At 41.4% G+C, this 16,146-nt stretch overlaps 1 protein-coding gene across 1 annotated transcript in view; it reads right to left on the bottom strand.

Moving 5' to 3' along the window:
- The window catches only part of ralba (v-ral simian leukemia viral oncogene homolog Ba (ras related)), a 95,120-nt gene extending 79,857 nt beyond the window's left edge, over positions 1-15,263 (bottom strand). Inside the window, exon 1 of the mRNA XM_060827035.1 lies at positions 15,099-15,263. The gene's annotated coding sequence lies outside the window, so the exon portion shown is untranslated. The remainder of the gene's footprint in view (positions 1-15,098) is intronic.
- Between the last annotated feature and the right edge of the window lie 883 nt (positions 15,264-16,146).

Here is a 16,146-nt window from a genome sequence, read left to right as displayed (position 1 = left end):
GTTGATGTCTTGCCATTGTATTCATAAATTAAAAAATAGTTCTGAAATTTCTAGTGATTTCTTTATTGAGTATAGGAGTTGGAAGGTCACGTTGTAGTTGTACAGGACATTGGTTAGGCCAATTCGAAATATTGTGTGCAATTCTGGTCTCCTTCCAATAGAAATGATGTTATGAAACTTGAAAGGTTTAGAAAAGATTTACAAGGATGTTGCCAGAGTTGGAGCGGTTGAGCTATATGGAAAGGCTGACTAGGCTGGGCCTGTTTTCCCTGGAGCGTCGGAGGCTGAGTGGTGACCTTATAGAGGTTTATAAAATTGTGAGGGGCATGGATAGGGTAAATAGACAAGGTATTTTCCCCAGGGTGAGGGAGCCCAGAACTATGCCCAGTAGAGGGCATTGGTTTAAGGCAAGTGGGGAAAGATTTAAAAGGGGCCTAAGTGACAACTTTTTCACACAGAGGATGGTGCGTGCATGCATGGAATTACCTGCCAGAGAAGAGGTGGAGGCTGATACAATTACAACATTTAAAAGGCATCTGGATAGGTGTATGAATTTGAAAGGTTTAGAGAGATATGGGCCTAGTGCTGGCAAATGGGACTAGATTAGGTTAGGATATCTGATCGGCATGAACGAATTGGACCAAAGAGTCTGTTTCCATGCTGTACATCTCTATGACTCTATGGTGTAAAAAGAATTGTTACAAAAGAAACAACAACCAAATAGAATAATGCAAACTATCTATTTAAATTTCAAATTTCAATATTTTAAATACACAGTAAAAGTGTAACCTTATCAATTCCTGAACACTCCTAATGAATTGAAAAGAAGTCAAACATTTTTTTATAGTACTCAAAGTTAAAAATAAAATTAAGAGTTTCTTAGTTATGGATATCTCTCTTAAGCTTAAGAAGAGAAATTTCAAAACATTCTAACAACCTTTTCAGGCTCCAATATTTACCAAGCTGAGTTACAAGAAATCTAAAATAAACATATATCCATATTTGCAGATAAGTCTACAGCCAGATTTCAAAACCTGTTTTCAAAATAAATTGCCATAGTTACAGAAATCCTGACAAGCTAACTATTAATTTTAAACACAGAAAAATGTAGCAGTTACTAACGCAAAGATTAGGACAAAACTTATCCCAAACATGTTTGAAAATTGTACAGGCAGTCCCCAGATCGTGAAGGATTCCGTTCTGGAGTCTGTTGGCAAGACCATTTGTGTCTAAACAGCTGTTCACAAATGCAGAAAAAGGTTGTATGTTTACACTTACACCTCTGTATGGGATCACGTTCATTAGTACAACCCTTCATTTGTCAGATGTTTGTAAGTTGGTGATCCCCTGTACATATAAATCTCTCAACAGTTTATACCATATGCAGAATTGAAAGCCTTTAAAGAAAGATGAAAAAAATCACATTAGGATGTTTTCAGAGATGGTCCACATTGAACACATAATTGGACACCTTGGAGAAAATATTTCTCAAAATATAGCAGTGCTTTCAACATAGATGTTAGAAGCTGAACAATTCAAATACATTTTTGTATTCTGAACTATAGCTATGACTTAATGCTCATGTACCCATAGAACAAACCATGAATGCTTTTGTTGAAGTTCTACAAACCTTTAACAATTAACAATTTTAGAATAAATAAAATAATTACAAGTGTAAGATTTAGTGGAAAAGTTCAGCATTCAGAGGAGCCCACAGATAATTTCATTAATCATCTCGACAGACTTGTGGAAAATTATGACAATGGAGCTTTGAAATCAGATTTTATAAGAGACAGCATTATTGTTGGAATAATTTATGAGTCAAGGGGGTGGTGCTGAAAAAGCACAGCAGGTCAGGTAGCATTCGAGGAGCAGGAGGATCGATGTTTCAGGCATATGCCCTTCATTGGGAATGAGGTTTGAGGGCTGGGGTGGGCGGGGTCTGAGAGATAAATTGGAGGGGGTGTGGGACTGGGGGGAAGGTAGTTGAGAATGTAATAGGTAGATTAAGGTGGGGGAGAAGGTGATAGGTCAGAGAGGAAGGTGGAGCAGATATATGGGAAAGACAATGGACAGGTCAAGAGGGAGGTGCCGTGTTGGAGGCTTGGTGCTGGGATAAGGTGGGCGGAGGGGAAATGAGGAAATTGGTGAATCCATATTAATCCCATAGAGTTGCAGGGTCCCAAGGCGGAAGGTGAGGTGTTCTTCCCCCAGGCATCCGGTGGTTAGGGTTTGACAATAGAGGAGACCCAGGACCTGCGTGCCCTTGGTGGAGTGGGAAGAGGAGTTGAAGTGTACAGCCAATGGGTTGGTGGGGTTAGTTGGTAGGGTGTCCCAGAGATGTTCTCCGAAACAATCTGCAAGTTGGATTCCTGTCTCCTTGAGGTGACCACATCGGGTGCAATGGATACAGTAGATGATATTTGTAGAGGTGCAGGTAAATTTCCATTGAATGTGGAAGGATTCTTTAGGGCATTGGTCAGAAGTGAGGGGGGAGGTGCAGGTTTTGCAGTTCTTATGGTGGCATGGGAAGGTGCCGGGAGATGGGTAAGGGCTGGTGGTGGGTGGGGGTGAGGGGGGGTGGGGGCGGGGAAGGGGAGTGGAGCCGACAAGGGAGTCACAGAGGGAATGGTCTTTCCAGAACACTGATAGGGGTGGTGAGGGAAATATATCCCCAGTGGTGGGGTTAGTTTGCATGTGGTGGAAGTGGTGGAGGATGATGTGATGTATACAGAGGTTGGTGGGGTGGAAGGTGTGGACCAGGGGAGTTCTGTCCTCTTTGCGTTGAGGGGGGGGTTCAAGGGCGGAGGTGTGGGAAGTGGAAGAGATGCTCTGGAGGGCATTGTCAATAACGTGGGAGGGGAAATTGCAGTCTTTGAAGAAGGAGGCCATCTGCTCGAAGGGTCGAATGGCCTACTCCTGCACCTATTGTCTATTGTCTATTCATTGTCTGACGAACTACACAAGTTACAACCATCCCTTTAATTCCATGATCCTCTATTTCCAACTAAACCATGTGCTGTGGTACTTTATGAAATACCTTTTGAATTTCCATGTAGATCACATCGACTACATTTCTTTTTCAACTCTCAGTATTTATCATGAAACTCAGTCAAATTAGTTTAATGCAATATATAACCATGTTACTCTAAGACAGAAATAATTTTGTTCTTCACAAATGTGTCTAATACGTTCCTATCACTTATGCAATACTGATTGGCCTGCACTTGTCAACTTTATCCCTTTCACCCTTTGAACCACTGTGTGACATGTTCAATTTTTCAAACCCAGCTCTGGCATGCAGAAAAATGTAATAGATAGATAATGGACTAATTGATTAATTCTTTTTGTCTATTACTAAGAAAATACATATTAAGGTTCTAGTATTTATTTGTTCATTTCTATTGCATTTGATTAGGAGTTTAAAATTAAAAACTTCGTCTATTATCTGCCACTTTTCAAAGGCAATGAAGAGCTTATGAATGCATGGGTTATAACCAGCAGAAAGTTGCAATTAATAAAGGAGTTTTCTGTTCATAGTCTTGGACATGTTAATAATTCTCTTAGATATCAACATCAGAGTGGAATTAAGCAATTCAACCTTCTAAGACTTTTTAATTCTACTATTCAATTAGATTATGAATGATCTGTATCTCAACTCCATTTATCTGCCTTTGCTCCACAGCTCTTAAAGCCCTGACCTAACAAAAGTCCATCTATCTCAGACTTCAAAGATAAATGTGAATGCCTGCAAGGACATGCAAAAAGGGCACTCTGGAAGACAGAGTCCAAAAATACATTGAACATAAAAAGTGCAAAATCATCTAATTACAGCTAGATATCTTTATCCTATTGAGAAAATCATGTAGCCAAATTGCATTTATTCAACAGCAAAACCAATAACTTATCTGTGAAATGATGAAGGCGAGGCAGTTTAACAATTGATATTAGCTAAAATATTTTCAATAAGAAAAATTGGCATAAGGATATATACTGTACTTTATGATACAGATGGAACTGTATAATACTGTGACCTTCTTTAAAAAATATACCCTCTAGTTTTGGGTTCCCCTACCCGAGGGAAAAGACGTTAGCTGTTTACCTTATCCGTGCCCCTCATGATTTTATAAACCTCCATAAAGTCACCCCTCAGCCATCTATATTCCAGGGAAAACATTCCTAGTCTATCCAGCCAAAATCTTTTTTAGAGAGTTCAAAACTAGAGGGCATAAGTTTAGAGTAAGAGGGGAAAGATTTAAAAGGCACCTGAAGGCAACTTTTTCACACAGAGGATGGGTGTGTCTATGGAACAAGTTGCAAGAGGAAGTGCTGGAGGTGGGTCCAATTACAACATTTAAAAGACATTTGGACAAGTACATGTACAGGAAAGGTTCAGAGGGATATGAGTCAAATGCAGACAAATGGGACTAGTTCAGTTGAGGGAACAAGGTCAGCATGGACGAGTTGGGCCCAAGGGCCTGTTTCCATGCTGTATGATTCTGATAAGATTTATCAATTTCTTCTGCAATAAACAAACTAATAGCCTGAACACTATTTTTGTAGACAATTTATACTTTCAATTACAGAATTGAACTGTCTTCTAATTTTTAATATGACTAAAAAATCTCAATCACAGTTATACTTCACTCAGTCACTTTGATATTCAATTTTCCTTGAATGAATCCAAAGTGATTCTTAGTTCCCTATAGTTTATATCCATCTGAAGAAGGGTCACTGGATTCAAAAAGCTAACTCTACTTTCTCTCCATAGATGCTGCCAGATCTGCTGAGTTTTTCCAGCAATTTCTGTTTTTGATTCAGATTTCCAGCTTTCACAGTTCTTTGTTTGTTTTAGTTTACTGTATATCCATTATTTTGTTTTCCCAAGCTATCTATTACTTTCAAACTCAGAACACTCTTTCATGATGAGGGATTTCCTAGAGATCCTACTTCTGGCTCAATCTAGGCCAATTTATGATTTAGAGGTGCCAGTGTTGGACTGGGGTGTAAAAAGTTAAAATCATACAACACAAGGTTATATTCCAGCAGGTTTAAGTTAAAGCACTAGCGTTCGGAGCACTGCTCCTTCATCAGCTGATTGTCCAGTTCTTTGAGAAGGTGACCAAACAGGTGGATGAGGATAAAGCCGTTGTTGTGTTTATGGATTTCAGTAAAGTGTTTGATAAGGTCGCCCATGGTAGTTCACTGTACAAAGTACAGAGGCACAGGATTGAGGGTGGTTTAACGGTTTGGATCAGAAATTAGCTAGCTGAAAGAAGGTGGTGGTTGGTGGGAAATGTTCATCCTGGAGTTCAGTTACTAGTGGTGTACTGCAAGGGTCTATTTTTAGGTCCACTGCTGGATCTGGATGAGGGTGTAGAAGGATGGGTTAGTAAATATGCGGACGACACAAAGGTCGGTACATTTGAAGATAGTGCTGAAGAATGTTGCAGGTTACAGAGGACATAGATGTGCTGCAGAGCTGGGCTGAGAGGTGGCAAATGGAATTTAGTATAGAAAAGTGTGAGGTGATTCACTTTGGAAGGAGTAACAGGAATGCAGAGTACTGGGCAAATGGTAAAACTCTTGATAATGTAGGTGAGCAGGGGGATCTTGGTATCCATGTACATAGATCCCTCAAAGTTGCCACCCAGGTTGATAGGGCTGTTAAGAAAGAATACAGTCTGTTAGCGTTTGTTAGTAGAGGAAGCAAGTTTCGGAACCAAGAGGTCATGCTGTAGCTGTACAAAACTCTGGTGCAGCCTCACTTGAGTATTGCGTGCAGTTCTGGTCACCGCATTATAGGAAGGATGAGGAAGGTTTGGAAACGCTTCGGAGGAGATTTACTAGGATGTTGCCTGGTAAGGAGGGTAGGTCTTACAAGGAAAGGTTGAGGGACTTAAGGCTGTTTTCGTTAGAGAGAAGAAGGTTGAGAGGTGACTTAATTGAGACATATAAGATATTCAGACAGTGGACAGTGAGAGTCCTTTTTCCGAGGATGGTGGTGGCTTGCACAAGGGGGCATAGCTTCAAATTGAGGGATGATAGATATAGGACAGATGTCAGAGAATAGCAGGAGTGTGTAACGCACTGCCTGTAACAGTTGTAGACTCACCAACTTTACGGGCATTTAAATGGTAATTAGATAGGCATATGGACAAGAATGGAATAGTATAGGTTAGATGCGCTTCAGATTGGTTTCACAGAGTGGAGCAACATTGAAGGTTGAAGGGCCTATACTGCACTGTAATGGTTTATGTTCTATGTTACCTCCGAAACCACGAACACTTAGTTTATGGAGCGATCTTCTCTGTGACACAGTGGTCAAATGTCTTTCAGAATCCCACTTAATACTAAATCAGGTTCCCTTTTGTGCATGTTACTTCCTCAAAGAACTGGAATTAGCTAGTCAAACATGATTTCCCTTTCACAAAATCTTGCTAACTTTACGTGATCACAATGGATTTTATAAGTGACATGCTAATAAGCTCCTTATTAGGAGATTGTAGAATTTTTCTTTGACAGATGTCAGACTAACTGGTGTATATTTTCTCACTTTCTGTCTCCTTCTTCTTGAATAGAGTAAATACTTCCACTTTTTTCTATCTCACAAGATGTTTCTGGAAGCCAGAAATGTTGAGAAAATAAGACAAATGCATCTATTATCTCAGCATTTATTTTTAAGCCCCAAGGATAAAGAATATCTAGACTAGGGTACTTAGACTCATAGAGATGTACAGCATGGAAACAGACCCTTCAGTCCAACTTGTCAATGACAACAGATATCCCAACCCAATCTAGTCCCACCTGCCAGCACCCAGCCAATATCCCTCCAAACTCTTCCATTCATAAACCCAATTAAATGCCTCTTAAATGTTGCAATTGTGCCAGCCTCCACCACATTCTCTGGCAACTCATTCTTTACACGTATTACCCTCTGCATGAAAACGTTGCCCCTTAGATCTCTTTTATATCTTTCCCCTCTCATCATAACCCTATGCCTTCAAATTCTGGACTCCTCCACCCCAGGGAAAAGACTTTGTCTATTTACCCTATCCATGCCCCTCATAATTTTGTAAACCTCTATAAGATCACCCCTCAGCATCTGACAGTCCAGGGAAAACAGCCCCAGCCTGTTCAGCCTCTCCCTCTAGCTCAAATCCTCCTGGCAACATCCCTGTCAATCTTTTCTGAACCCTTTCAAGTTTCACAACATCATTCTGATAGGAAGGAGACCAGAGTTGCACGCAATATTCCAACAGTGGCCTAACCAATGTCCTGTACAGCCCCAACTCCTGTACTCAATACTCTGACCAATAAAGGAAAGCATACCAAATGCCTTCTTCACTATCCTATTTACCCGCGACTCCTAGGAGCTATGAACCTGCACTTCAAGGTCTCTTTGTTCAGCAACACTCCCTAGGACCTTACCATTAAGTATATAAGTCCTGCTAAGATTTGCTTTCCCAAAATGCAGCACCTCATATTATCCAAATTAAATTCCATCTGCCACTTCTCAGCTCATTGACCCATCTGATCAAGTTCCCATTGTAATCAGAGAAAACCTTCTTCACTGTCCACTACACCTCCAATTTTGGTATCATCTGCAAACTTACTAACTATACCTCTTACGCTCACATCCAAATCATTTATATAAATGATGAAAAGTAGTGGACACAGCACTGATCCTTGTGGTCACAGGCCTCCAGTCTGAAAAACAACTATCCACCACCACCCCCTTCTACCTTTGAGCCAGTTCTGTATACAAATGGCTAGTTCTCCCTGTATTCCATGAGATCTAACCTTGCTGATCAGTCTCCCATGGGGAACCTTGTCAAACGCCTTACTGAAGTCCATATAGATCACATCTACTGCTCTGCCCTCATCAATTCTCTTTGTTACTTCTTCAAATACTCAATCAAGTTGGTGAGACATGATTTCCCATGCACAAAGCCATGTTGACTATCCCTAATCAGTCCTTGCCTTTCCAAATACATGTACATCCTGTCCCTCAGGGTTCACACCAACAACTTGCCCACCACTGACGTCAGGCTCACTGGTCTATAGTTCCCTGGCTTGTCCTTACCACCCTTCTTAAACAGTGGCACCACGTAAGCCAACCTCCAGTCTTCCAGCGTCTCACCTGTGACTATCGATGATACAAATATCTTGGTGAGAGGCCCATCAATCACTTCCCTAGCTTCCGCAGAGTTCTAGGGTACACCTGATCAGGTCCTGGGGATTTATCCACTTATATGCATTTAAAGACATCCAGCACTTCCTCCTCTGTAATATAGACATTTTTCAAGATGTCACCATCTAATTCCCTACATTCTATGTCTTCCATATCCTTTTCCACAGTAAATACTGTGGAGGTACTCATTTAGTTTCGGCCCAATTTCCTGCGGCTCGATACAAAGGCCGCCTTGCTGATCTTTGAGGGGCACTATTCTCTCCCTAGTTACCCTTTTGTCTTTAATGTATTTGTAAAATCCCTTTGGATTCTCCTTATTTCTATTTGCCAAAGCTATCTCATGTCCCCGTTTTGCCCTCCTGATTTCCCTCTTAAGTATACTCCTACCGCCTTTATACTCTTCTAAGGATTCACTCGATCTATCCTGTCTATACCTGACATATGCTTCCTTCTTTTTCTTAACCAAACCCTCAATTTCTTTACTGAAAATGTGTTGCTGGTTAAAGCACAGCAGGTCAGGCAGCATCCAAGGAACAGGAAATTCAACGTTTCGGGCCAGAGCCCTTCATCAGGAATGAGGAGAGGGTGCCAGGCAGGCTAAGATAAAAGGTAGGGAGGAGGGACTTGGGGGAGGGGCGATGGAGATGTGATAGGTGGAAGGAGGTCAAGGTGAGTGTGATAGGCCGGAGTGAGGTGGGGGCGGAGAGGTCAATCGACTGAGACAAGGTGGGGGGAGGGGAAATGAGGAAACTGGAGAAATCTGAGTTCATTCCTTGTGGTTGGAGGGTTCCCAGGTGGAAGATGAGGCTCTCTTCCTCCAACCGTCGTGTTGTTATGTTCTGGCGATGGAGGAGTCCAAGGACCTGCATGTCTTCGGTGGAGTGGGAGGGAGAGTTAAAGTGTTGAGCCACGGGGTGGTTGGGTTGGTTGGTCCGGGTGTCCCAGAGGTGTTCCCTGAAGCGTTCTGCAAGGAGGCAGCCTGTCTCCCCAATATAGAGGAGGCCACATCGGGTGCAGCGGATGCAATAGATGAACTCAGATTTCTCCAGTTTCCTCATTTCCCCTCCCCCCACTTTGTCTCAGTCGATACCGGATCCTCAATTTCTTTAGTCATCCAGCATTCCCCTATACCTATCAACCTTTCCTTTCACCCTAACAGGAATATACTTTGGATTCTCATTATCTCATTTCTGAAGGACTCCTATTTTCCAGCCGTCCATTTACTTGTGAACATGTGCACCCAATCAGTTTTTGAAAGTTCTTGTCTAATACCGTCAAAATTGGTCTTTCTCCAATTTAGAAATTCAAATTTTAGTTCTAGTCTATCCTTTCCCATCATTATTTTAAAACTAATAGAATTATGGTCGATGGCCCCAAAGTGCTCCCCCACTGATACCTCAGTCACCTGCCCTGTCTTATTTCCCAAGAGTAGGTCAAGTTTTGCACCTTCTCTAGTAGCTACATCGACATACTGAACCAGAAAATGTTCTTGTACACACAGAACAAATTCGTCTCCATGTAAACCCTTAACACTATGGCAGTCCCAGTCTATGTTTGGAAAGTTAAAATCCCCTACTATAACCACCCTATTATTCTTACAGATAACGGAGATTTCCTTACAAATTTGTTTCTCAATTTCCTTCTGACAATTAGGGGGTCTATAATAAAATCCCAATAAAGCTATCATCCCTTTCTTCTTTCTCAGTTCCACCCAAATAACTTCCCTGGATGTATTTCCAGGAATATCCTCCCTCAATACAGTTGTAATGCTATCCCTTATCAAAAACACCCCCCACCCTCCACCTCCTTTCTTGCCTCCCTTTCTATCCTTCCTGTAGCATTTGTATCCTGGAACATTAAGCTGCCAGTCCTGTCCATCTCTGAGCCACGTTTCTGTAATTACTATGATATCCCAGTCCAATGTTCCATTAGATGTTATTTTGCTTCAACAGGAAAAAAAATGCAAACTATCTGTTAAATGCATCCCCCATTTTTTTAGTTCCCTTTACAAATTACCCAGACACATACTCTGGGGGAACCAATGCTCAATTTATTCTTTATATTTACATTTTTAAATTGATACTCTTACTACCTGTTTTTATAGCTAGCTAGCTTTCTCTCAAATTCTATTTTCTCCCTTATTATTCGATTTTTGATTTTTTTTGTTGGTTGCTTCTTATAGATTCAAAGAGATATACAGCATGGAACAGACCCCTCTCTCCAACTTGTCCATGCTGGCCAGATATCCTAACCTAATCTAGTCCCATTTGCCAGCACTTGGCCCATATCCCTCTAAACCCTTCCTATTCACCTACCCATCCAGATCTCTTTTAAATGCTGCAATTGTGCCAGTTCATTCCATACATGCACAATCCTCTGCGTGTAAAATTTGGCCCTTAGGTTCCTTTTATATCTTTGCCCATTCACCCTAAATCTTTGCCCTCTCATTCTGGAGTTCCCCACCCAGGGAAAAGACTTTCTCTACTTATCTTATCCATGCCCCTCATGATTTTATAAACCTCTATAAGGTCACCCCTCAGCCTCCATTCCTCCAGGGAAAACAGCCGCAGCCTTTTCAGCCTCTCTCTATTGCCCAAATCCTCCAATTTGTATTGTATCCAATCTTCTAAGCACCTATTAATCTTAATGAAGTTGTATACTTCTTTCAAATTTAAACTTCACTTTTAGCTTGGTCAGTTGTATACAAATGAAATATCCTTTTCCTGGTGTTGTTATTTCTCATTTGAATGTATCTTCACTAATAATTCTGAAATGTCTTCAAAGGATGTGGATGAAATGTGGGAACAGGCTATTGAGTAGGATGATCAGTCATGAGGCAATAAATGGCAGAGCAGGCTTGAAGCGACAAATGTTCAAGTAAAAAATGAGGTCTGCAGATGCTGGAGATCACAGCTGCAAATGTGTTGCTGGTCAAAGCACAGCAGGCCAGGCAGCATCTCAGGAATAGAGAATTCGACGTTTCGAGCATAAGCCCTTCATCAGGAATAAGAGAGAGAGCCAAGCAGGCTAAGATAAAAGGTAGGGAGGAGGGACTAGGGGGAGGGGCGATGGAGGTGGGATAGGTGGAAGGAGGTCAAGGTGAGGGTGATAGGCCGGAGTGGGGTGGGGGCGGAGAGGTCAGGAAGAGGATTGCAGGTTAGGAGGGCGGTGCTGAGTTGAGGGAACCGACTGAGACAAGGTGGGGGGAGGGGAAATGAGGAAACTGGAGAAATCTGAATTCATACCTTGTGGTTGGAGGGTTCCCAGGCGGAAGATGAGGCGCTCCTCCTCCAGCCGTCGTGTTGTTGTGTTCTGCCGGTGGAGGAGTCCAAGGACCTGCATGTCCTCGGTGGAGTGGGAGGGAGAGTTAAAGTGTTGAGCCACGGGGTGATTGGGTTGGTTGGTTCGGGCGGCCCGGAGGTGTTCTCTGAAGCGTTCCGCAAGTAAGCAACAACACGACGGCTGGAGGAGGAGCGCCTCATCTTCCGCCTGGGAACCCTCCAACCACAAGGGATGAACTCAGATTTCTCCAGTTTCCTCATTTCCCCTCCCCCCACCTTGTCTCAGTTGATTCCCTCAACTCAGCACCGCCCTCCTAACCTGCAATCCTCTTCCTGACCTCTCCGCCCCCACCCCACTCCGGCCTATCACCCTCACCTTGACCTCCTTCCACCTATCCCACCTCCATCGCCCCTCCCCCTAGTCCCTCCTCCCTACCTTTTATCTTAGCCTGCTTGGCTCTCTCTCTTATTCCTGATGAAGGGCTTATGCTCGAAACGTCGAATTCTCTATTCCTGAGATGCTGCCTGGCCTGCTGTGCTTTGACCAGCAACACATTTGCAGTTGAAGCGACAAATGGCCTATTCCAGTTCCTATTTTCCATGCTTTTTAATCATTTGTCAAATGTGGGCATCACTAGCTGACCAGCATTTATCCCTAGTTGCCCTTGAGAAGATGGTGGTGAACTGCCTTCTTGAACCACTGCAATCCACCTGCTGTCGGTTGACCCATAATTCCATTAGGTAGGGAATTCCTGGATTTTAACCCCACACCAGTGAAGGAACAGCAATGTATTTCCATGTCAGAATGGTGAGTTGACTTGAAGGGGAATCTGCAGGTGTTTGGTGTTCCATGTATTCCCAGATACATGGTGTTCCCATGTATCTGTTGCCCTTGTCCTTCTAGATAGAAGGTCTGGAAGATGCTGTCAAATGATCTATAGTGAATTTCTGCAGTGCATATTGTAGATAATACAAATTGCTGTTGCTGAGCATCAGTGGTGAAGAGAGTGGATGCTTATGAATATGGTGCTAATCAAACAGGTTGCTTCATCCTGGATGGTATCTTGAGTTTTGTTGGAACTGCACTCATCCAGGCAAGTGAGGAGTATTCCATCACACTCCTAACTTGTGTCTTGTAGATGGTGGACAGGCTTTGGGGAGTCAGGAGGTGAGTTACTCGCTGCAGTATTCCTAGCTTCTGATCTGCTTTGCAGCTACCGTGTTTATGTGGTGAGTCCATTTGAGTTTCTAGGCAATGATAACCCCCTAAGATGTTGATAATGGGAAATTCAATTATGGTAACATCATTGAATGTCAAAGGGTGGCAGTTAGATTGTCTCTTATGGGTGATGGTCCTAGCCTGGCATTTGTGTGGTGGAAATATTACTTGCCACTTGTCAGCCCAAGCCTGGATATTGGCTAGATCCTTTTGCATTCTGACACTGTATTGCTACTAATCTACACCTTAACCTAATTTTCCAGATCACTTTTGTCCGTTTGGTATTAATATCCATACTATACTCTTTATTTAGTTTTAGAACACCAGTCTTAGATCTACTATTCTCACTCTTAAATTGAATGTGAAATTCAATCATGATCATGGAATAGTTGTTAAGGTTAAAAGTGGAACACAAGGTGTTTTATAACAAAGAAGATGCAAAGATGACACCTTGTAGAAAACGGCATAAACATCTATAATAACAATGTATAGATCGCCAGTCTCCAAAGACCCAGGGAAGTGTTGAGAATCATACTTTGTAAACAAATATACTTAATACTGCCAGTGCATTTAATTCCAAAGTAGTATAAGAGTTCAGGGTCTCACATGTATCAAATCAACTTTTCTGCCTGGACACAATGCCCACAGGATTCATGTCATCTTGGAGATGGGCTTTTAGAGAAAAGATAATTAGAAGAGTATGTTAAGCAGAGGATATAATGTTTCTGCAAAGACGCTATTGTGAGTGGGCAAAATATTAACAGATGGTATATAATGTGGGGACACATGGACTTGTCTATTTTAGCAGAAAGAATAGAAATGCAACATATTAGTTAAGTTGAAAGAAATTCCCGAACTCTGTGATACAGAGGGATCTTGCGTTCTGGCACATGAATCACAAAAAGTTAATATGTACATACAAATGGCTAATGAGGAAAGCAAATGGAATGTTGTTTATTCCAAAGAGAATGGAATACAAAATTAGGACAGTTTTGCTACAGTTGTATAGGATATTGGTGAGGCCATATTTGGACCATATGTTTTGGTCTCCTTATTTAAGAAAGGACATAATTGCATTGGAAGCTTGTCCTTGTGGGACAGTCTAGGAGCAAAGGGCATAATCCCAGAATAAGCGGTCAAATATTTATTATAGAGATAAGAAGGATTTTTTTGCTCTTAGAGAATAGGGTGGTATAGTGACTAGTGGTTAGCACTGTGGCCTCAAAGCAGCAGGGATCTGGGTTTGATTCCACCCTCACATGACTGTGTTTGGAGTTTGCACATTCTCCGCATGTTTGCGAGGGTTTCTCTGGGTGCTCTGGTTTCCTCCCATAGTGCAAAGATGTGCAAGTTAGATCGTAAAATGGTGTATTGGCCAATGCTAAATTGCTCATAGTGGTCAGGGATTTGCAAATAGGTGGATTGGCCATGGGAAATGCAGGGTTATAGGGATAGGGTAGGGGGCTGGGTTGCTCTTTGGAGTGGGTAGTATGTTTCCACACTGTAAGGGTTCTATGATAATGAATCCATGGAATTCTTTGCTGAAAAGATTTGATCATTAAGTATATTCAAGGCTAACATAGACAGATTTTTAATCAGTAAGAGAATCAACGGTTATGGGAAAAGCCAGGAAAGTAGAGTTTAGAATTAGCGGATCAGCCTTGATCTCACTGAATGATGGAGTAGACTCCATGGCTGAATGACCTACTTCTGCTCCTATGTCTTATGGTCAAAGAGGGTAATCTTGGATAATTCTTTGGGATGAAAGTGTTGTGCTATATGAACATGTTTGGCAGGTTCAACCTGTATTCATTGGAGTTTAGAATAAGTAGAACTGATAAGGATAGGGAGGATATCAAAAGGGCATTTCCTCTTATGGGAGAGACCAGAACTAGTTGAAAGATAAGAGATCTCCTATTTAAGATGGAGATGAGGAGAACTTTTTTTCTTTCTCAGCAGATTGTTAGTCTGTGGAACCCCCTTGCCCATTCAATTTATTGAATATTGAATATTGCATACTCAATATTCCATAAAATTATTGAATATTTTAAAGACTGATTTAGATAAATTTATGACTGACAATGGTCTGAAAGGGTCAAACAGAAAAGGAGTGATCACAATCAGCCATGATCTTATCAAAAATGGAGCAGTCCTTAGGGGCCAAATGGCCTACTAATGCTTCACCTTTGTATACTGGCGTACCATGCAGGTTTCTTGTCAGGAGAATTCAAAACAAAGCATATGATCCCTTTCACTCATTCTTGTACCATATATTAATGTACAGCAGGATCAAACTGCAATCTTAAAAAACCTTGCATTTGTAACAACAATGAAATACTGTCATTATGACAGGCTTTAACCTCATTGTAATTGCATATATATTGAACTTTTAATTAGAACTTACCTTTTTTTAAAAATGGACATACTCTCAAAGGTTGACTCAGATGTAATCAAGTGGCTATGGGGAGAGGAATGCTGGAATGTCACACCGGAACATTTCAACCATTCAAAGGCAGAGAGGCAAGTTAACACAAACTGGACTGTGATCTCCGGTGGCTACAAGCTCTCGCTCTCTCTGTGTGTCTTTGCTTGAAGCCAGGGAGGAAGTGAAAACACAGTCAAAAGGAAATATGACAAAGATCTTTCAACTGACCTGCAAAGCCAAATTTCAAAATCAACAGTTGCCTATCAATACCAATGCTATTGTGTCACACAAGGTAACAGACATAATGTCCCGTTAACAACTTTTCATGGAACTCAGAGACTGACTTATTAGTTAAGTTTTTAACTTAATTTTTTTGAACTAGCCACTTATTTCTAATCTGTGTGGATGCAATCGTACATATGTATAATCCTGCCACCAAATGAGCGAGGTGGGTAATAAATAAGAGGAATCCGTTCACCCCACCTCATCTGAGAGCTTGTCAATTTGGGGTATCCAAATAATAAATTGGGGAACCTTGTCCAGGGGCTGATTCTAACAATACTTGGTTGCATTAATATTGTATATTGTTTAATGCAACATAAATTGCAACATAAATTTGCCTGAAGTGGGAAACCATGTGGGACATTTTCATAAAACAATTCTTTATAATTTTAAAACAGTGTATCCCCAAGAGCACATTCATTAAACATTAACTTATGCAAGTTAATTGGGTAATATACAGTTGTTAATGTTATGTCCTGTGCAGGAAGCTAACTGTTGATGGCCATGAAGCAGCTCCATTCCTGTTTCCCCTTGCACTGCTCTATCAACTGTTAACAAACTTCCTCTTTTCAGTTGTCGTTTAGATATCATTGGATGGCAACAGGTTTTGGAATGCAGTAAAATATACAGAAAGTACATTTGCAGAATTTACTTTGGAGTGGGGGTCTGTTATTTTCTTCAGATTGTAAAGGAAAGAAGTGAAGTACGTAAAAGATAAAATTCACAGCAGAAGGAAGCTCATGGA

Source organism: Hemiscyllium ocellatum, chromosome 7 (genome assembly GCF_020745735.1).
Source record: "Hemiscyllium ocellatum isolate sHemOce1 chromosome 7, sHemOce1.pat.X.cur, whole genome shotgun sequence".
Classification (NCBI taxonomy): Eukaryota; Metazoa; Chordata; class Chondrichthyes; order Orectolobiformes; family Hemiscylliidae; genus Hemiscyllium; species Hemiscyllium ocellatum.
The sequence above is the reverse complement of the archived record's forward strand: the minus strand, read 5'-3'. Positions and strand labels throughout refer to the sequence as shown.